The following is a 23,046-nucleotide window of genomic DNA, read 5'->3' on the forward strand; positions in this document are numbered from 1 at the left end:
GTGAATCTTTCCGATCTCTAAATGTAGCATGAGTACCAAGGCACTGAGCAATACACTTTAAGCAAGAATTTATTTTCTTTGCTTTTGCCAGAAGCTGAAATATTATTCTCATTCTCAGTCACTATTTACTGAATGCATTTTTTGTCTATTCACCAAATATTTTAGATAATTGGATCTTATTCTTTTCTTGTTTGTGTTTAAAGTGAGTAGGACATCAAAGTATTCACTTTTAAATTACTTCCTTAATTTTCCTATTTTGAATACCCATGATCTGCTTGGTCATGGACTGAATGCTTCTTTCCATGCTTATACAAGGCTTGGAATTTAGTGCTCCTGTTGTTCCAAGTCCCTTCTTTGTTCTGTGCTCAGAGATGTTTTTATTGTCTTCCTGTCAACTGCGATCTCTTCCTTGCTGTTGCTCTCACTGGACTGAAAGCCTTTGTACACTATTTGCCAGCTAATAATATAAGACAATGCCAGGCTTGCCAAATGTGTTTGGCTTCTTACAAAAATAACTGTATGCAGAGATTCATGACCTGATTACTAGTTATATCCTCTGTATACGGTTACTTAACTAACTTCCAGTAAATGCAGGAGCAAGATGACTCCTCCACACTCCTTCCTCCTGTAGGCTATACTCCCTCCCTCCTGGCTTAAAACAACTGCAGCTAACCTCCCTCATCTCTGGAGGTACAAGGGTGTCTGCAGTGTCTCCCTCCCGATCCTTCTGTGAGTGCCTGTGGTGCAGGCGGGCTGTGTGTGTTCAGTAGGGGATTAAATGCGTGGCATCTCTGCCCAGGTTGGGGAAACCCCCAGTGTAAATGGGCTGATCTGGAGAGCAGATCACACAGCCACAGGGAACTCCAAGGCATGTGACAACAAGGAAATTTTCTGGTGTTTACCTCAGAAATACTTGACCTGTCTGAGGACTTCACACGGTACATTGAGGGCCGAGAGTTCTTGGCCCCAAAGCCGAACCCTGAAGGTAGATAATCAAATTTTCTATATTCCCAAGTAAAGAAACCACCCTACACCATGAAGAATTTTATTTAAAAAGTGGAGTTTTTTGACACAGTCCCATCTCTGAAATAATGCATTTTCAAGACTTTACAGGGGAAGTTGTAGAGCAAAGGGCAGATTTGAGTTGGGTCAGGTTTCTTGCAAACTGTATATGTTGTACAGTGCTGAATTTGTTTTCCTGTGTTGTTCCATACTGTTATTGTTTTGATTTTTATATCTGTCTTATCCTAACACTCTAAAATCCCAATGTCTAAGAATCCCATTGTGCTGGAGTTTATACAGACTGAGCACAAAAACAGCTCTACCTGCTGAGTTTGCTTTCTAAGAAAAAACTAGGAGAAGAACATGGTCTGCCTGAGAAACCATCATGTAAGACATGTGGTCTGTGACCAGGGGAATTCACCATGCAGAATTTTCATAGACATTTTGACAAGCTTCCAGAGATGTACACATCCTTATCATAACTGTACATAAGTCTAATGAAATCTGGAACTAATAGTAGATAAATCTTTCCACTCAAGTCATAAATAAGATGTTCTAGAGCTGTAGTATTGCAATAAAGGCTGTATTCATAAGTTGATTATTCTTTTTTATTCCTGTCCTCATGGGAGCTGTGCTCAACTCCTCAGCTGATGTACTCCTAATCTCTGATCATGCATTCATTACCATAAAACATACTGCATGTACTTTGAGCATGAAATAAAACAGAAATTTAATACTATTCTCTTTTTAGATCCCCATTTCAGGTTGTTTTTACAAAAAGGGGAAAAAAAAAGGTGGTTGATCCTTCAGTTTTTCTTTAAGGAAAATTGACAAGCTGCTTTGAAGACTTGCTTTGAGGCTAAGTTATTAGTTTTGCTGTGGTTTTAAGGAAAAGGTGAAGACAGAAGATGAAATTAGATCAGCAACAGGCTAGAAGTCCTTTCCCAGAGCACCTGGAGAGGTTAAATAAACTGCATATGGCCCGCATTGAATTTACACATTGTTAAGACTTCTGGGAGTCAGGGGGAAAAGTTGGTAGACTGCTAACTTGCCATCTTAAGCAAAAAGCAGCTGGAGAAATGATTATTACAGTCTGAGACAGGCATAATATATAATGAGATATACATCAAGCCTATAAAATACAATTCCTAAATTTGACTAAAATCTCTATGAGTCTAATTAGAGTCCTGTGTGCAAGATCCTGAAAGCTACCCATGCAAGGTAACTTTTTGTTTGTTTTATTTGCAGTCAGGAATTTAGGTTTGGGGGTGTTTTTCTGGGTGAAGGAGAGGCTTGAGTTTGTTTGGGGTTTTTGCTAAACTACAAATGCTTGCTCCCTACGGGCTTGCAACAACATCAGAGTTTGCTGATGCCCTGAAATAAATGGCAATCATGGTATGCTTTCACCCAAGCATTCAGGGTATCAGGGATGGTTCACTGAAGTACCATTGGATGCTATACACTGACAATGTGCTTTTGTTTGTAACAAACTCTGAAGCCACAATCCTCGCCCTTCTAGTGTTAATCCAAGATCTTGGCTTGCTTTCAGGCTATAGAATTAACTGGGAAAAGTTGGAACTGCTTGAGATCTCCCAGCTGCCTTGCACAACGGCTTTTCTTCCAGTACACCTCCTGAAGGCAGTCAGAAGCAATTAAATGTTTGAAGGATGAAATACGAAGGAATTCTGAAAAACTTGCAGAGATTAATTTAAAAACCACTGTCCTTTAATTGGCAAAATACAGCAGGTGGTAGCATGTGATTTAAATGTTTCTCCTGGGAAAAATTAACAAAGTCACATTTTACTTAGATATTTTTGTATGGTTTGAGTAGCTCGGTTCTTTCCATATTGTGCTCTGGGAGTGATTCTTCTGGACTATTTTCCAGAAAATATAGACTCCCTACTGCTAATAGTGTTTTGTTGTCATGTCTTTAGCTCTTCACTGATCCCACCAAACCAGTAGCATTAGCCCACGGAAAGGCGAAAAAAGCATTAAAACAGATTTTCACACTAAAATCCTGGATCCTCATCTACTCAAGGAAGCCTAAACTGTTCAGGATGATAGATTGCAACTGACACGCCACAAACCCTCGTTCAAGGGTCATTTCTCCATAGGATAGATCGATTGCCGCTGTATATGGCAAGAACTAGCTGAAGAGAGTACCTCTGTTCTGGATTGTGTCTTATTAGTTTCACCTTTGTAAATATAGGTACACCTGAAATATGTATTGATCTTTGGTCTATAAATACATGGGATGTGTGCAGCATTAAGAGTGTCCTAAGTTTGGCCTTTCTCTGCTCTGTTGACAGAAAAGGTATTTTTGACTTTCGTAGATGCTTCTGAAACCTATTATGAAGAGTAGGAGTGCAAGGTCTTGGCAAGCAAGCTCATAACTTTGTGCTATGTGGCCAGGTTAGCCTTTAAGTATGCATGTCTGACAAGGGGTTATGTAAATGAACATATTTTTGTGTTGAACTCAAGGCAATGGATGGGAGGCAGTAAACAGACATGTGGTGGCTCATGTGATATCTTTGCATCAGAATACTTAGATGCACTGGGAAACAGCCCAACATAAAGACGGCTGTGTGAATGGTATGTGGAGAGGAGAAGACCAGTAAAGCTCATTGAACATGAAGATCTGTTGTGCTTGACACCACATCAACACATAGCCAGGTATAGTGACTGCCCCAAAAGGTTTCACTCTGAAGAGTTAAGGGAGACACATAATGGCAGCAGAAATAAACAGTCTGAAATAATGCAGCCAAATGCAAAATCCTACATCTATGGTAGGTCACACTTAAAAGATGGAGATCATTTCCATCAATGCAGTGACATGAAAAGGGGATTGGCATAATGACAGAAACCCAGGTAATTCTGTAATGCCAAATAGGGGCTGTCTCTTAAAATGGCAAGTAGGATTATTGGCTGTGTAAGGAGTAGAAAGATAGGGAGACAACTCCGGGGTTACTGAGCCTCAACTTCACAGAGTGTGTGGAAAAAATAGAAACAGCATTTAGGACAGAGCTACCAGAATGAGTTGAGGACTTGGAAAGATCTTTTGATCAGTGGGAGAAGCGAGAGTGATGTTTTGTTGCCAGTGTAACAGAACGACAGATGAGATGCCCACAACTACTATTTGTGGCTTTAACTCTACTAATAGACTTCTTATGGACACAACCCTCTGGATGCCCAATCTGGTGCATTTTATATGGTTGCATGGTGTCTGAATCCTTCTTGGACAGTGCTGGAATGTATTTGGATATGTACTCTTGCATAAGACTTCTTACATCTCATTTTTAATATTGATAAGCAGATGCCAATACCTGAGCTTTGCAGGGAGGTTATAGCTGAATTTTAGCTTTGAAGTTTCAACCTTTCTCAATTGTATATGAAAAGAATATTAATCCTGATGGTCTTGTTTTTTACACAAAATCAGTGGTATCTAGCACTTTGATAGATTCTGGAAAGAGGTGCTTAAAAAAATAATTCTCGAAAGTCAAAGCTTTCTATTGTGTTTCCAGATAGGAAAATAGATGAAAGCTAAGAAGATATGCCAAGTAATTCCGAAATCAACTTTAAAGCACACGATCATGCCTTGGCAATCTGAAAGCAGTGTGTGGAGAAGAGAAAAGGTTTGGCAGAGGAATGAAGAAAAGAAGTATTCTACAAAAAAAGAAATGGCATGTCTTGGCAGAGAGACAATGTTTGCTAACCTGTTGAAGGGTTCAGTCGTAAAAGAACTGTGTTCATGAGAACTGAAATAGAGCAGAAACCATTTACCACTTGATGTTTTAAAGCAAACTGCCAAATAAAATTCTGAAAGGTTTCACTTTGCAGATCAACTCGACCTTATCATGTGATAACATAGCAGGAAAATCTGTGCTCTCGCTAGGTTCTTTAATAATGCATCTGAGAAGACAAGTCACATTCTGCTCTCAGTTACACTGGAGTAAGCCATAATATATCTGTTGAACTCATATTTATTTTGGCATAGCTGAGAAAATGAGGTAGTCCAAAAGGTGCAGAAGGAACAAAATCAGTAATTTGGGTGATAAATCCCAAATATAGACCAGGAGTTGGATGTTGAGCAGCTCAAGTATTAGTCTGTGGTGAGTGAGGTTGAATTTAAAAGGGCAGGAGATACTATTAAGCTGCTCTTGCACACCAGCATCCTCAGTGTTTGTTTTTTCAGACTCCTCTTTATGTGACTTTCTAGATCATCTTTTTATAAAAATATTTTGCATGCAATGAGATAAGCTCAAGAGAAAAGTGGAATCATGGGGAAAACCACCTGAAACACCTGAACAAAAATGTGGGGAAGGTGAGCCTCCAGTAGCCTGGAGAAGACCCTGCTTTGTGGGTGACTGGTTGTGGCTATCTTGTGCAGACGGTCCCTGGCATCACCGTCAGGCAGTGCTCCTTCTCTTTTGCAGTACCATCAGGAGTGCCAAAATACATAACCAACCACCTCTGATGCAGTGTTAAAAGTTATTATTTAGACTGAGGTTTTACTAATCAAGCAGGGAGCAGCTGAACTTTACTCACCCAGACAGAAGCCCTCTTACCCCTATCCAGATAACCCAGCTCTTTGCTCACCAAGTAGATGCACAGGCAGCCACTGAAGCTGTGTTTGGATACATAGGGGTTTTGTCCAGCTTGAAAGATGCCTGTGTTTGTACTTAGCAATTAACTTTGTTGTTATCTGTCTGCAGCGTGACGGCCCAGCTGCGTGTGCTGCTCAGGAGGGCTCTGCCGTGAGCACAGCCAGGGACGTCAGCGCGATCTATACAGCCAGGCTGTCTCATATGGATTGGGCTTGGTATGCAAGGTGTTTCTGCAGTGACTCACGTTTTCTGAGTGGCAACTCTTGTTACACAAAGATAGGAGAAGGGTTAACGCAAGCCCTTTTCAGTCCCCCTTCTTTCCCCCCTTGCCAAACACACTCTCAGCAAAATCTCTAAATCATGCTCTCTTCCCGGAGCTCCAAGACTGAGTTACACATAGGACCTCTGTAGCTGCACAGTGCCACACTATTCTGAACGAGATGCTGAAGGCACTTGAGTTTCTTTTACTCTCTCCCCTCCCCTCCACCCCAGATTTAACCTAGTTTTTATGGCATGAACAGCCCCAAAGAAAGTCGGAGAGAAAAGAGATGAAGGCCAGAGAGCAGAGGAGGACCAATGAAAGAAGCAGTAACCATTCTGTCATTCCTTTGGAGAGCAACACTAGACACCTTTAAATGCAGAGAGTGTCCTCTGCCTTTTTGCCAAAGCCCTTTTATCTGTGTGAATAAAAAGGGAGGCAGGTCAGCCTAGTTTCTGTTGCCAAATAAAAGCATGAATAAATTAGGCTATTCTTAGTAGGCAAGTGAAAGGGAGGGGGGGGGGGAAAGTCAGTATCTATTTCTAAAGCAATTTCATATTCTGCCCCAACTGTTTGCACATGATAGAAAGGGGCTGGAGCTGCCTACTATTATGATTAGTACTATTGTTATCGCTGAAGGGCCTCATTGTTCTAGAAGATGTTAGGTTTGCACGATTCACAATCCGTCTCTATTCATCCAGGAAAGGTTAGGAGAGAGGATCTGATATTCTGCAAAGGGTTTTTTCCCCCCTCCCTCCCCTTCTCCTTTACTGGCTCAAGGCAGAAAGCAGGCAGAAGGTCTCCTATTAACTAGAATTAGGAAACAGGGATCTAGGTGCCTGGGAACAGCCGCTCCGTAGCTCTAATCCCAGTGAGGACCTTAATTGTATCTGGTTTAACAGTTATTCATGCTATTTTACTGCAGGCAGGCACGGTGATTAGGGACATTGGTTGGAAAAATCTGTTCATTAGCCTAATAAAGGCTGCCTAAGCCTGCTTGTTCAGCCACTAATAATCCAACTATTAGTGCCATGCTAGATGCCTTGGTATTAATATGTGTAGTTTACTAGTGTCACAACAGCAATATGGGTCAGTTTAGTGGCTCCTTGGTTTCACAGTCAGGCACCCTGTGCCGGTGCAGGAAAGAGAAAATGAATGAGTGTATGAGTAACAAAAGAGATCCCACCATATAGCGAACCCCCAATATGTTCTTTCCTACAACTCAGAGGCAGCCCAGGAACCTTAGGAACAAGGTTGTTTGAGGACAAGAAAATCAGCCCTTTCCAGTGATGGATGTTCTTGAAAAGCAGTTTATTTTTTCATAGGTAGTTCACTCATTTTCTTCACAGAAGTGCTTTGGCTGTCTATCATATATTAACAGAGAGTGATTGTTGGGGGAGAGGGGCGTTCGCTGTCCTCCCAGCAGCGCACCGTGCATGGACAGTCACACCTCCCAGTGTGTGCTGAAACCAACACCTAGCCTGGGAATGCCCAGGCTGTCTTTGGAGGAGGAGAAAAGGAGGTTTAATTGTATTTTTCTCTGCTTCCTTGATTTCCCTCAGATGACCTAAACTTTTCCTTTCCTGATAGAAGGAGGTAAAAATACTGCTCACACTTTTGGGGATTCATCCGCCCTAAGCATAATCCTTGTATTGCTAATTAGAGTGTCAGTGGTTCCTTTGGTAATAAAACCCTGTCATTCATCTTTCTCCTTTATTTATGGGAATGTTTTGTTTCATTTTCCACTGGAAGTTGAAAATTATGCTAATGTAATATTATAAGTGAATCAGTGCTAGATATCTTTCTACAGAAGTTATTTCCAGATATTTTAATGACAGATTAGAACATTAAGAGCTGGATTATTGCTTTTTCCTTCTATAGCTGATCTTTCCCCTGCATGTTTTCAATAGCTCTTCCTGTGAGACATTATATGTCCAAGTTTGCCTTGACTTTGAACCAAACTAGACTCCTAACCACAAGCATATAGAATTAAGTGTAAACATGCACTGTGTGTGTCTGTTAACAGCACTGACATCTGTGGTGAAATGAGAAAAAATAAAACCAACAGGTTTCTTATTACACAATACAGGTAGGTGACCTGTCACTACATATAGCTACCCACCGAAATTCAAAGGAGATGCATTCTACTACCCCAGTAAACACCCCTTAAAGTAAAAATGGCAAAAATCTCCCATCCTTATGGAGAAAAACCAGACTTCTCCATCTTCACTTAGCCTCACCTGCTCTCTTTTAAATCCAGGAAAATACTAACCCAAGCCCTCCCACAAAGTGCAAGAGCCAAAATCTGTCCTTGCTGCGTGCTGAGCTATCTATATGAAAATGATATTGCATAACTATAAAATAAGTTATATATTGCTCAGTACCTTTGGGATAGGTAGATATCTTAACACATCTTTTTATCAGTTAATGACTTCATTTTCTCTTCTAGGCGTAGGTATTTTAATTGCAATTGCTATATACTCATTTATAAAAGATATTATTTTAATCCATTTCATTGGTGTCTCATGGGTTTTATGTCAATGGTATTTATTCTTTTTTGATAATACTGCGTTTCAACTGTTTGTTTAGTGATGTTAAGAGAGATTATACCAGGTGAGCATGTTCATTGCTTCCTCCATATGAAAATGTTTACATCTGGGATGCTGATGGTACACTAAGTACACTAATATTTCCTAAGTTTCAGTCAAGTGAAAAAGTTTATTTTTCATGCTCCTGTGATCATCAGCTTCTTGTGTTCCAAAACTCTGCTTCCAGAACTATTGATGCAGATGCCATGTAGATTCAGGCAGTAGTGAGGAATGTATTTTTCCTTGCCTGCAATATGTTGGCTTGGAAAACCTTTGAAAAATAATAGCGAGAGGCGTTATGACTTATATTTTGTAATATTTAAGGTTGGAATTATATGTTTTACTCTAAAAGCTGGAGTATTTCTAGGAGTTCACTGAGAAACATCCCAGGTTCTCATATTTCAAACATGACAGATTGTATCTTCTTAAGTAATTGTACTAGTTTGGAAAATATTATTAAAATCAATTCCTCCTCCCTACAGAATTAATCACAGGTGGTTGTTTAATACATGGAAATCTTCAGGACTAGAAATAGATGTCTTTGTGTGATTCTTGCTGTGTCTCCCTGCCTGATGAGAAAAGCTTTTTGTTGTAATACATTAGAAAATTGTTTTTGCTATATATAATTTCGTTAGAAGTAATCAGATTGATTTCATGTGGCTGAAGAGAAAGGCTGTTGAAGAGACTGTTACTGAGCACGAGGTACCTTTGAAAAGTACGTTGGCTGCTACCACATTGCATTATAATAATATTATTATTACCATATTTTCTTTTGCTCTCTGACATTCAGCTCTATAACTCTGTCAGCCTTAACTTTGATTTTATTTTACTTTTGAATCAACAGTGATGGACATAGCAATATGTTATAAATATTAAACTTTTGTGGGAGTCTAGCAATAAGACTGATCAGAGCTTTAAATAATATTAACAAGAACTATTGCTACAGATGCTGCTGTGTTGGAGTAGCTCTGTAATAAGGGCAGAAGAGGCAATTCTCTTGTACTCTGTTCCCAGCACTGATGGTGCTTTGTGAAAAGTTTAGCAAGAAAAATGAACTTTACATAGCTAGTCTTCAGAATCTGTAAAATTATTATAATTGCACTTCCAGTCTCTAGAGGATCTCTTAAGATGGGAATATCTTGGGACTTCTGAATGAAAAACTCAGGAAAAAAAAAACTTTTTTTACCAGTTGCTTGCCTTAAAAAAACAGTATAATTATTTCAGGAACTAATTGCTTTGTTTACTGCTTTGTTTATTTTGGAGGCTCTGAGATATAGGGGTGCATCTGCTTTTTAGCAAAGTGGAAAAATAATTGCTCTGCTAATGCATTCAGGGGAATTAAATGAATAAATTCTTCTGCAGGGGTGTTGCTAGACTTTGCAATAAAAACTGTATACTCTTCAATGATTTTAAGTGGTCGGTGAAATGATTTTGTGATTCCATATTGAAATCTAGCAGCGTATTATTCCTTCTCAGGGGTCATTCAGTGAAGAAAGGGCACCATACCTTCTTTCAAGCCTGCATCTAGAGGGATGAAGGATGAGAGTCGGGTAGCCAGAATGCAAAAAAAACCCTAAATTTTGGAGCATATGTCTTAGTTATGTAGATTACATCTCTGTATGGACTATGACAATGTGAGAAGATTACTCTTAGGTCACTCTAATTCTCCAGCTTATAACTTCAGCACTGGCTGCCAAAGCTGAGATACTCATAGTGTTTATGTTACAAACATTGAAATCACGCATATGGGTATTCAAATTCCAAAGAAAGGAAATCAAGTGAAGGACTAGTTGTCAATTGACAACTGAAAAATCTAAAAAGCTAAGCAATCATCTTTCAATTGTATTGCATGCATGACTATCAGCTGTTCTTTCATTAGATGGAATTAATTTTGTTTCACCAGCAATAGATGCTTTCAGCAGAAGCTCAATGAAACTTCTAATTCATGTTACCAAAGGTTCCTGAAAAGATAATTCAGTCTAGACTTTGGTGCAGTTTTAATTGGATTCCATGGATTTTAGATAAGCCTATGGCTGGAAGCCTAATTCTAAGAACCCTTAAGGAGCAGGAAATGCTAACTTTTATTTCAACACCTGCTAAAGAATGCCCATGGAAATGTCTGAAAATCCACAGATACTTGGCTGGGAAAAAAACAAAAAAAATCCAGTTGTGGCCTCATTTTGTCTTGTTTCTGAATGCTTGGCAGTTCACACGAGGTTTTTCTGAGACATCTCTTGACCACCTCCTTGCTTGCTTTGCCTTAGTGCTGACTTCAAATTCACATCTTGAGATGAAAAGAGAGATCAAAGACATTTGTGGTAACTTACTCTGTGAACTTAATCAGCCTCTAGTAAACCCTTTCTAGGGAGGGAATCACACTTATTCTACCTGCTGGTAGCAGGTTGACTGCTATTTCTGAGACACTTTCACTGTAGATGAGACCTTCTAGGTTTTCCACACACTACCAGCATTTACCTCTTCCAATATATAAGGACACAGTTATCTAGATTACTTTGCAGCAGCTTGCTGAAAGAGCAGACAGACAGTGAGTTACTGTGAGGGATTGTGCTATCTGATGGCAAGTACACTGGATGGGGATTCATGAGATTTGTTGTCTGTTCCCTGCTCTGCCTTGTGCCTGTTGAATGACCTTCAGGAGGGCACTTTCCCTCTTTTGTCTCAGCTATCATTTTACCTGCTAAGATGTGTTAATGAAATGGGTTTTTTTTATAAACTGCTAGGTGCTGATGAATAGCACTGATGAAAAGTACTGTACAGAAGCTAAGTGGTATTAAATATGTGATTGCACATGGCTTCATTGAATTATGATTGATAATACAAATACTGACCAGCAAGTAGCTTTAATTGTCCTTTATTAATCTCAAAACTAATGCTTCATAGATTACACAGATTTTGCTTTCTGCTATAATCTCACAGAGAAGCTAAAATCTTAGGATCTGTTGACATTTATTTTGTTTGCTGATCTTTGGAGGGAAAATATGAACTTAAGATGCCTATTTGTATTAGCTAATTTAAAATTGGTTAAACATAGTAGGTTGAGGATTCTGGATGACTTGTATTCAGTGCAATTTATTGTGCTTGTGCAAACATAAGACATGGAGTTTCCTCCAGCTGTGGCCCATCTGCTCTCCTGGGTTAGTGGGAGTGCAGTGCTGTACCCACAAGCTGCAGGAAGCAGAGGAGAGATGCTGTGTGGAACACCCTTGCTTAGGAATGGTAGGCAGATTTAACACACCTTTCTGTTTCTGTGTGGTCATGCCTACTAGACACGAGTAACAGGGAGGTGGCTTTCATGATTTGCCAGAGATGTGTGCTGAAATAAATGTAGCTAAAATTTAGAATTAGCAGACCAAGAAGCCCAAAAAAATAGGCAAAGGATACATCATTCCACTAAACAAAAAGTTCACTATTAATCTCAAAGGCTTCTTGTTTTTAAAAGGCTTTGTCCTGATGCTGTGTTTTTCTGGCTTCTAACTTAATTTCATCCTGAGGTTCTCAGCTGTGGTTACGTTACGTTGAGACTCTTGTTTCTCCTAGCACTGCCTGAAGGATTGGTAAATTCAGTCCTAAAATTCCAACTACCTGTTAGTGTTTCTCAATGCTAACATACATATTTCCAGTAGTAACGAAGTTGGTTATTTAATTTGTGAGATTTTTTCTGAAACACAGCAAACAAAAAACATCACGTGTACTTCTTTGGTATAAAATTTGCACTTTTTTTTTTAGTTTATTTGCTGAATTATGGTGTTAATATTGCCACTCAATTTTGTTAAAAAACAGTACTTTATATGTCTGTATTTTGTTAGAGTTGATACCTTGAACTCTCAGATCCTATCTCTTGACTGGGTGGTCAGCAGCATAACTTTAATTGATAGCTTTTGGACAGGATACATGGACAAATGATCAGAGCATCCCCCAAAAAAGTCCAATAGCTTTGAAAGTCATAAACTTGACAAAAAAAAAATTATTTACAAAAGCTGAAGTAAAAAGGAAGTGACCAGAGTCCATGTGTTCTCAGTGGCAGGTAGACATCTATCACTCGTATGTTTTAATATCAACTTTCCATCTTAGAAATTGAGGTTGTCCTAGGGGATCTGTATTTTAGTGTTTCTGTCATAGAAAGATGAACTTGCTTCCATAGTTATGCAGTGTGCTGCAAGAACTGAAGAGAGACATTTGATATAATAAAAATAGCAAACCAATAAAATATGAGGCTCTGTTAACGTTGGCTCAACCATCAGAAACAGAAAATTCCATAAATCACGCTCCTCTGTCTGTAGGCTTGAAAGGTGTGGTTTAAAAATCCTTCCTACCTATGGCTAAATGATAAAAGTTACCAGGATCGAGGACTGTCTCATTTCCTGCCTCTCAGACTCGGAATATCCTTACAAAACAAAAGGAATTTTTATACCAATACCTTTGTTTCAAGTTTTGTCTCTATTATGAAAAAAACCAAAATTAACCCCTCATACACACACACACACACACACACACACAGAGTTTGTTCTGCGAAGCCCAAGGGCATGAAATTTGTTCCCTAAGTTTATTGCTCACCAATGTACAGAGATAAAATAGTCTCCCCTAAAAAGTCTAGCCTAAGGAGAGGGAATTCAGAAAATGACTGACAGCTGAACAGTTAATTTCCTTGGCCTCCTCTCAGCTTTTGTCGTTTGAGTTTAATTTCCTATTTTTGGAGATATTCATTCAGAAGCTGAACTCCTTTACTTATGTACTTATCCATAAAAATTCTTATTTGCTTTGCTAAGCCAGCCAATGAACTTCATAAAAAGTAAGAATATAAAATCCAAAAAGTAGAGAGTGATTCATCCTCAGCTGAGTTATAGACTTGAAGCCATTGCTATATGGTATTTTTTTAACCATTAGTGTCCAAGACTGGGATGCCACTGAACACAGAAAGTGTTCCTTTAAACACTTAAAAACAGATGGAGATCCCTTTCGCCAAGGGTTGGTAAACTAATACATGTATGATCATAGATCATACAAGTATGATCTTGAGAATTATTGGCAGTAAGAATACTTTTAAGGAAGAGTAATTTTTAGTGCTACTTCTCATTTTGCTACATGATTTGCTACAGGCCTCACTCATATCTTATTTGGTGATGTTATGTATGAATTCTAAGTAATATGCATTTCTGCTGTTTAGATTTGCAAATATATTTAGAGCCTGTATGAATTTTGTGGGAAGGGTAAAAAGAAGAGCTATTTGGATTATTTGAGATCCTTCACCTTGCACATAATTTCTATTACGTGTGCTATGGCTTCCAGATAGACTCTCCCAGACAAAAATGTAGTATATGCATATAAAGATATTTATATCTACATGTATCTATGTTATACCAGATAACTTCTGTGTTCATTAAGATTCCATTTAGGTCTTTGCTATAATAAATTTATAGGCATGGATGACTTTGTAAAGGTTTCACAGATGTGCCTGTATTACAGCTGTGGGCGCTGGTGTTCGCTGTCTCCTTCTCAAGCGCAGAGCATGGGACTGCTCCCACAGTCCTCGCTCTGTAAACCTCTCACCTTGATGCCAAAGCATTTCTGTGACATTGAATATGTGGATTCACAACAGGAAAGTCGTATTTGCCTGTAGGTCACCTTCCGTCAGGTCCTTTTCCAATGTGGGGGAACTGGAGCCAAATTAAATCGAGCATTAGCCAGCAAACAGACTAATTTGCCGTTCTGACATTGAGATGTTCTACTTCTTTAGCCTCTAGCTTCAAGCTGGGAACATTTTGTGAAATAAGTTATATTTTTCTATAGTTTCTCTCTTGCTTACTTTTCCCTCCTAAACTGGTGCTATAAGGAGCTGGACTTACATCCAACGCAATTTCCCTACCTCAACAGAAGAGATGCACTTGGAGCAGAGTGCAGCAAAGAAAATCTCTTCACTTTATTATTTAATGAAGCAAAGCTGATATCTTGATTAAAACATCCCTGTAATAATAATTAATTTCTTTCATATCTTTCCCCCCAAGGCCTGCCTGGTTTCTCCATTCCTGTTTCCCCCAGTGTCTAACTTGTAGATATGGGCACAATGCACCTCGCGGTGCAGCTGCAGTGCAGATTACGTGACTGCTCTGTTACCGTGAGGCAGCTGCCAGTTCCAATTAACCTCTGAGAGATAAGGACTCAAATTAATACAAGCTGACAGATACCTGGTAACGGGAGGAGGGCAATGATTTTGGTTTATATATTGTTAGGTTATGACCCAGCATGTATTACTGAATGATCTGGCTCATTCACAGAGGCCATGGTGATAACACACCCTCAGGAGGTTCCTGTGCAGGGCTCACCATGGTGTGGGATGAGAACAAGAGTGACCAGAGCCTCCACTGGTCCTCCACCTCCACTGGGGTAGGCAGAAAGGGCTTGAAGGTGCTGTGTGTGCAGGAACCGGTTATACCAAGTGGTCTTGGGAATAAGGACAGTGCTGTCATCACATGGATGGTGGTTAGATGTTGCTGTGAATCTTCAATCACTTGGAAACTTCTTGAAACTAGTTTTAGTCTTCTGTATTGCTCTGTTCTTAAAAATATATCTTCCTCTCTCAAGAATTGTGTTATTAGAGAAAAATATAATTTCCTGGCATAGAGTGCAAATGCAAGTATTCACAGGGGTTGGTCCCAGGTATTTCCACATGGGAGGGTGGATGTGCTTCTATCACAAAAGTTAATGAGCCAGCCAGAATCAATGCTATTTAAGACTTGGTTTCAGTAAACAAAGAATCTTTCTTCCAAAAATTGTACTATCATACAAAATGTTTACTGGATTAGGAAATCCTGTTTTGATCCAGTTAAAATCAGCTAAAAGTGAAAAAGACAAATAGTTCTGTCATTGATATTAGCTTCTACTTGAAAACAAACTTTATTGAATTTAGGGAGATACTAATAAAATTCAAACAACTACAAAGACCAGAAGAATACAAGGTACAGGCAAAAACTATTTGTCAGTGATGTAAAATCTATCTGAAATGTCTGTTTCCAGAAGAGGGAAAAGTATAGACAAGGGATCCAGATGTTATAGGAAAAAAACCCCACCAAAACAAGCCAGAAAGTCTGAGAGTAATTTTATTGAAAGAAATCTAAATTTTGTAGTTCAGAATGTGTAGAAATAAATAGAGCGTTTCTAGTAATCAGCTGAGTTTGGCATGCAAAAGAAAGTACAACAGCAAGAAGTTTTTTTGTCACAGAAACAAAAAGACTAAGGAAATAAGAGAGGCTTAGGGAAGCAGTACAAGAAGCTGGACATCCTCCCCCAGTCAGCCACAGTCCCACCATTGCTCACGTGCACCACATCACAATTCTTCTGACACTGCTGGTACCAAAATGTTTGATGTGAAATGGGGAGAGAAAAGAAGCCTGAATTAGAGGGTTACAAAACTGGGCTTTTTCATCATACCCCTATCTTTAAATTTCTTTCTCTAAATGTATTGTCAGTTCATACTTGGTAAAGGAGGAGCAAGTGAAGCTAAAGGAATATAATGACTGAGAGTGAACAAGTGAAAAAGTGAACATAGACAAATGTAGGCTGAAAATAAGAAGGTGACTCTAACAGCAGTGACAGTCTTACAGCCTTTCTCCCTGTTTGTATTAAAGCCTGACTAACTTGGGCTGGAAATGCACTTTTTAAAGCGGATTACACGGTGTGGCTGTTAACCACAGCAAGGCTCAGACTTGTGACCCAGACTGCTCCTTCCCCAGTTACACAGCAGAGCCTTATCTGGCAGTAAAAGTGCAAGCCCCTAATATTGATTTTTGACTGATAATCAGAATGAAACTGGAAAATGAGCTGATTGATACCTGACCTGCACCCAAATATCCCAATAAAGTGAGCTAAGCTTCTTAAAGTTGACATAGATATTATAGGAGGATGTTTTGTTCTTGCAGCAGTTGCCTGTGCAGAACATGAAGAGGAAACAAATTTTGAGCTGCTCTGTCAGCAGTTCTGACTCGTTTCACCTCCCTGCAAGTCTGAGGCTTTCTGCATCCAAATTATGTTATTATGTCCTTACTCAGTTTTCCCTTTGCTTTAAAACTCCATGATATCCATTATCATATTGAATAACTGGACTTGTCATTTTGTCTTTATACTTTTGGCTATTTAGAAAAAATACAGCAAACCTCTACCTGAAAACAAAGGATTTAAAGAGGTTGTTACCCTCTTCATGTAAAAACATACACTTCACTTGTACAAAAACATTTATTTTCAGTACAAACTCTGGATCACCAAAATGGCAAATTGTAAGTGGCTATTATTCCCTTCTATCTTTTGAATTTTTTCCTCCACTGTCAGTTGTTTTCTTGTAAAAAAAAAAAAAAAGCCCTAACAAACCAAGCAGTCTCAGCTTGAGTCATATGTGCTTCTTACAGCAGGAAACAATTATGACATTGCATATCTTTTTTGCATAGCTTTTGGACATGGCCTCTGCTTTTGAGACATTCATTCTGTGTAATCCTACCATGATAATACCAAGATAAACTAGAAAATCCTTGTGAGAATCTGCCATCTCTACTGCAAAGTATTATCTTTTCTGGTTTTCAGGGGTAAGCAGTTATGTGTCTTGTTCGCTAGACTTTTTTGAAATCACGTTTTTGGAGCACAAAGCCATCTACTGAAATAAAACAGTAATGTAACCTTCATAGAGATCTGTTTCCTTATGGTGTTGAGGTTCTGTGTAATGGCACCCTTAGTTCAGGTGGCACGCCCTTTGTGTTTCAGCAAATAGAATTTCTTTGTGTACATCAGCAAGTGACACTGGTGAGACAGAAAAATGTAATTGAATAACAGCTAAAGCTTCTAGTGTCCATTCCATAGCAGTCTTGATCTTCATATGAAGTTTTCTTTTGATATGAATTCAAAATCTTTCCATTTTAAAGCTATGTCTTATGCTTCTATAGTTTATAATATTCTATATGAAGGAAATAATAATCTTTGCCTGGAAATAGTTTGTTGATAGGACCTCTGAAAATGAGATATCATTCAGGTTTGCCAAAAAAAAATGTAAAAATGGGAATTCATTAATTCTGTAGTTTAGTTATGTTCAAGTGTTTCTATAGACACAAAGAAATTGTTTGAGTACACAGGCCCAGATTTAATTTTGTAAAAACAAAGCCTGTTTCAACAAAGCACAAACCCAGTGTACTGTTTCAGTCCTCAATGCTTTGCCTCTGACCCCACAGGACATTTCCTCCTGTAGACTTTGATCACCTTTTCTGGGCCAAAACTGAAGTTCTGGTTATTTTCTCATCCTCCTTGGTCAGTTTTGATATCCACAGGTTCCTTTTTCCTTTCTTTTTTTCTGCTTTTAAGGTTCAGTCCACTTATGAATCTGTTCACCTGATGAGTCCATGTGCAATATCTTACTAGCCACACTTGCCAGAGACCTAGGATCAACTGCACAATAGCATAAATGCATGGAGGCCAGAGGGAAATGGTGTTTAATTGACCGCCGTCAGTCAGACCTGAACAGTTACCTGGGATTCTGTTCACCAGAAAATGCTGAAGTTGTATAAAAAGTTCCTGAAGTTCCAGCGGGATCAGAAGAGTCTATTAAAAAATCAGATAAGGACAGAGGAAATGGATTGTCTAAATACAGCAAAGGAATTTGATGAATAACTCAGCTTGGAAGTAATTGATTTTATAATTCTCTTTTTACTGGCAGTTCAAATGACCTAGTGAAGTTAGAACAACCACAGCCCCTCAGTTAAGCTTAGGGATAACTTTAGTTACAGGACTCTGCTTTTAATCATGATCAACTTGTTAGTCATCATCATACAGTGCAGACCAATTTCCAGTTCTGGAAGATCGCTGTAGTCAGTTCATAAATATCTACATTTGTCAGAGAAACTGAATATCAGATAATATCTGAAGTGGTGAAGACTAAAAATTAACATCTTCATCACTTCTGACAGCATCTGGCATTTAGTAACAGCTACTAATATTTTTTTAATGTAGGGACTATCAGCAGCAAAAAATGCTCTAAGTGGATGTAATTTCAGTTCTGTGTTATGTACTGAAACACAGCTTCAGCTCAAAGCACAACGATGGTAACCATTTTGTATATAATTGCAAACTTCTAAAAAGTGTTGAAACAGATAATTTGCACATGAATGATGTTACAAAGGAATTAATTTCAAGATTTTGTAACTTACAACATTAAATTTTTTTTCAATTACGTGTAATTGGTTAGGCTTTAGAAATTATTGATTTTGTCCAGTTTTGATGAAATGAAGTAAGCCAGCTTCTGTTCCACACCTAATGTTTCCTTTACTTATTATTTAGAAATTGCTACATGTTTTTGGTGGGGTCCCTTTCTAGACCCAGTGGGCAGCAGTCTTCAAACAGCTGAGGGCTATCTTGCACAGAGATTTAAATTTGTCTTTGTGCATATTTTTTCACAACTATTTCTCTTCCCATTAGGCTGTGTGCATATGTTGTATGCCTGGTTTTCTCAGTCATCCTTATCTCAGCTATTCTGTTCTCCTTGCCTGTTTGGCTTCCCCTGACCGTTGTCCTGGGACACTGCAAATCAAAGATGTTTTCCCTCGAGTCTGATGTTCCAATTTCCACATCTTCCAGTAAAGGGAGACCAAGTTTGATGGCAGTATTGTGTAATCTACTGCATGCCAGGAATATCTTACATACAGTTCTTTAGAAAGACTATCTGGTAATGCATGTCACCACACTGCTTTTTAAAGATGATTAATGGTCTTTTAAATGATTCCTCAGGTGAGCTGTACATCTTCATTATCTTCTCTGAGGACATTGCATTAGATTTATTTGGAGAAAATGAAATTAGGGTCATGAACCTTTCTTGAAAAACTAATTTATATCTTCTGAATTATTGAGAAGCACTATACCCTAATGATGTGATATGGTTGTTGATATTATAAAGACAACTGTCAATAACATCTAGAAGATAACTGTTATTTCGTATTTAACAACTTGGGAAGTTGCTGCTGTCCTTAAAGCTATTTTTAATAGCTGCTGTTCCTACTTCAGTTTCATCTGGATACACTCAAATTTTATCTGACTACCCAATAATTAGCTGCTGTCAATCCAATCAGTGCTAGATTGGCTAAGCTATTTTTTTCTAAAATGCAAAAGTTGTCACAACACTGCTTGACAATATTATGTCATGATGACGTTAGGTACTTTGCCACCTCACCCACTGCATAATTGTTAATTTGAGCAATATTAAATGAATGATAGGATTTAGGATTTTGATGAGCCAGAATCTGCTTGAAGAAGTATTGCCACATAGAATATTTGTATATAGTTTACTTGTATGAAAAACATCACGAGGAAAAAATTCTGTCATTTGCTATTGATACATTAAACCCTTCCAAGTAAAACAACATCTAGATCTGAAAATAGAGGCTCTGGCCTATTTTGTGAGCTCCTAATTAGCTGACTGGGAGTTTATGCAGTGAGGAATCTTAGTGCATGGGTTTTTGATGCTCTATCACTATGTGTGGCCGTATATTTAATTCTGTCAGGGGTGTATGGAAAACTTTGCACAGCAGATGCCTTGTACCTCCATGATGTTTGGGAAGTGGGTGGTTTGCATGGAAGTACAATTCTTTCTTTAAAATTTTCTGCTGTTCTTCAGTTTCTCCATGGTTTCCTGTTCTACAACTATTTAAACACCTCCAAAAAAACTGTGCTAGCTTTAAGTGGTCTTTGGTGGTCTTGAACATCCTCTGTGGTGCAAAGAGGTTTTGCTATTTGAACTGCAACCTTTTTAATACCCAATAAATATGTTTTAATATAAAATTGAGATTAAAGAGGGCTTTAGCCGTGGACTGCTGATTAAGCCGACATGTTCTAGAATTTCTGTGCATCACCACTCAACAGTACAGCTCCAAGCACAAGGCAGCTGCTTGAAAAGAGTGGGTGTTTTGTGAAGCTCCAGTGATCCTACTCAAACTCAATGGCCTGGTCTCTGGTGATCCACAAGCACCCATGGAAGTCATTGGTGCACCCAAATTTAACCATGTTGTCTTCTCAGGCCTGGAACTCGAGCCTGTCACACGCAGGCAGTGCACAGAATGTCTTTCCTTTAGAGCCTGGCAGCTCAGGCTGTGTTCCATAAAGGGACTGTCAGCCACACAATAGGCGTCATCGCACCAGCGTTTTGGGCAAGGAGCTCCATTGTGTGAGCACAATGTCTGCTTGAGGTAAAATGTTCTCGGTGCAATGGCTGTCAGAAGAATAACTGTTATCTCCCAGAGTCTGGCAAGCACTTAAAGGTCATAGTTTAGGTTTTCAGGTCCACAATGGTATCTTGTTAAGCACAGAGTGTCCATAGCACGTGTAATGCTTGCCGCCAGCTCTCTATGAAGAGTGCTTAATGCTCTTCACACACGTAGGATAAATCTAAAGCCTCACTCCTGCACAACAGCTTTCAAGGCTTCTTCAGGGTTTGATCCAGGCCCCCTTCCTTTAGCAGGGTACGCACCTTCTGTGTGATCCTCTACAAAAACAGCTGGAGCAGTGGAAGGCAGCATGGACTGTGAGCATGCTGGGGCAAGTTAGTATCTGTTCCTTTTGTTTGTGTATTTCTATTTTGTTATCAAGACCTCCAAAATATTAACATAAACTAATCCTGTCATCTTAGACATTTCTTTTAAAACCAAATGCAATCTGTTACCCCAGATTACATCATTTGCTAATTAAGAAAGCTAGATAGGGTACTGCAAGAGTATGTATTTTTCACCTGAGGTATTTCTAACAGCCCCTATAAAGGGAATTACTGTGGTGAGTCTCAGCAAAGTGAAAAAGGCATTTTGTGTATCTCTGATGAATAACTGTGGTACAACAAGTGCTGAGCAACTGCCCTGTATGTTGCTGGAGATGCCATTGCCTGTGATTTAAAGCTATAGAAGAACTGTGCAGCTTTTGGCTAAGCAGCTTGGAAGCACTGGTTAAAATACCTTTCAACTGCACTATCACTTTCCTTTTTAAAAGTTAAAACAGGTTAGCAAAGGTGACAGAAAGTTCTTTCTTCTGCTTGCCTTCATTAAGCTTTTGTTTAAAAAAGAAGGGAGAAGGGACTGAAGCATGCAGAAATTGCCTCAATAACCTTGCAGCAAACTGCCAGAAAGTTTTCCAAGGCTCTCATGCAATTGAACCTGGTGAAAGGAACCTACTCCCCTAGTTCTGCCACAGCCCTCCTTAATAAAGCTGCTGGAGGTTTTTTTCTGAACACTTAATTGTGTAGGTCTCCCAACAAACTGGTGCCAGCCTGAGAGAATTGGAGCTGATGTTGATAGTGGGGAAGGGAAAAAGCCGAGCTGAAGGGAGGACGTTCAGGGGTGCGCAGGAGAGTGGGGACCAGCAGTCTCCAGTTTCCACTGCTGGCCAGCGTACAGAAGTCACCAGTTATGATTGGGTTACAGCTCATGACTATTTAGACTTGGACATGGACTTGAAGCCACTTCGTGTCAGTACAAAGGGAGGAATGTAACACTGTCTCTCCAGTGCCAGGGGGGAGAGATTTGTAGGTTGGTATGTGACCTTCACTGCTGGCCCATGCAGGTGCTGTTCAAAGGCTCTCCCCATTCAGCTCTTGATACTGATACTAGATTAAAAAGAGAGAATGAAAAAAGTCCTTGTTAAAAACTTTCCTCTCTGTTTTTTCCCTTTATCTCTGTGAACAAGTTGTCTTTTGATTTGCTTGGGTTTGTGGGTTTAGGAGGCTGTTTTCCTTTCAAGGACTTACTCTTGTACTATGTATTTTTTCCTTTAGTGAATAACATTTAACTCCATGAAAGAAGATTTGTCTTGAGGCAATTCTTGGGTATTTAAAAAAAAGGTTTTAGTTTGTGCCCATGCTGTCTTGTCATACTACCTTTTTACATTTTAAATTGTAGCTTCTCACCTGTATTTCAGTACATGTGTTAAAAGAATCAGATCAAGGAAAAGAGAAGCATACAAAGCCAGAAAATCAAATCAGCGGGGCAATTAAAACAACAGCTAGTAATAATCTTACTGACTGCTGGTCAGGGAAGAGACCAGCATCCTGGTCTCTGGCCATTTTCTGAGGTCAGTTGTGTTCCCTAACAGCCCCACTGGTGTGTGTCCTTAGGTAACTCACGGTATTTAAGATGTCTTCAGAGATGATGTGTTTGAGAACTGTTCAGGGACTCTGATGCGCCATCCTGCAGTCAGAAGCAGAATGGACCAGCCTTCCTCACCCTGCGAAGCAAACAGCATCCATCAGTAAATGATGATGGCTTAGCACAGATGTTCAGGACTAACTTTTGTACTAGAAAGATGTCAGGATTTCTGAGGAGCTGGAGTGTGCAGCAGAGCAAAGTTTATGTAAATGTCTTGTGCCAATAAGCACTTAGGTCAGATTTCTTCTCAAGGCCTCTCTGGAAGGCTGCAGAACTATGATGCCCAGTTTTAAAGATGATTCTTTTCCTGTATACATACCAAAAGGACCAAATGTGTAGAACAGAATTGCTCTCTCTGTTTCCAAATTCCCTCCCTGGAATGCTGTGCAACCCAGCAAGCCTGCCCAGCCTTAGCAGCAATTTTT

At 39.2% G+C, this 23,046-nt stretch overlaps 1 protein-coding gene across 3 annotated transcripts in view; it reads left to right on the plus strand.

The window, feature by feature from the left end:
- The window catches only part of GLI2 (GLI family zinc finger 2), a 383,459-nt gene that overhangs the window by 132,953 nt on the left and 227,460 nt on the right, over positions 1-23,046 (plus strand). Inside the window, exon 1 of one of the 3 annotated variants that reach the window (XM_086897658.1) lies at positions 20,676-21,033. The exons of the other annotated variants lie outside the window; for them this stretch is intronic. The gene's annotated coding sequence lies outside the window, so the exon portion shown is untranslated. Of the gene's footprint in view, positions 1-20,675; positions 21,034-23,046 lie in introns of those variants that run through there. 3 annotated transcript variants of the gene reach the window in all.

This window comes from Cyanistes caeruleus, chromosome 7, assembly GCF_971803275.1.
Source record: "Cyanistes caeruleus chromosome 7, bCyaCae1.hap1.1, whole genome shotgun sequence".
NCBI classification, from domain to species: Eukaryota; Metazoa; Chordata; class Aves; order Passeriformes; family Paridae; genus Cyanistes; species Cyanistes caeruleus.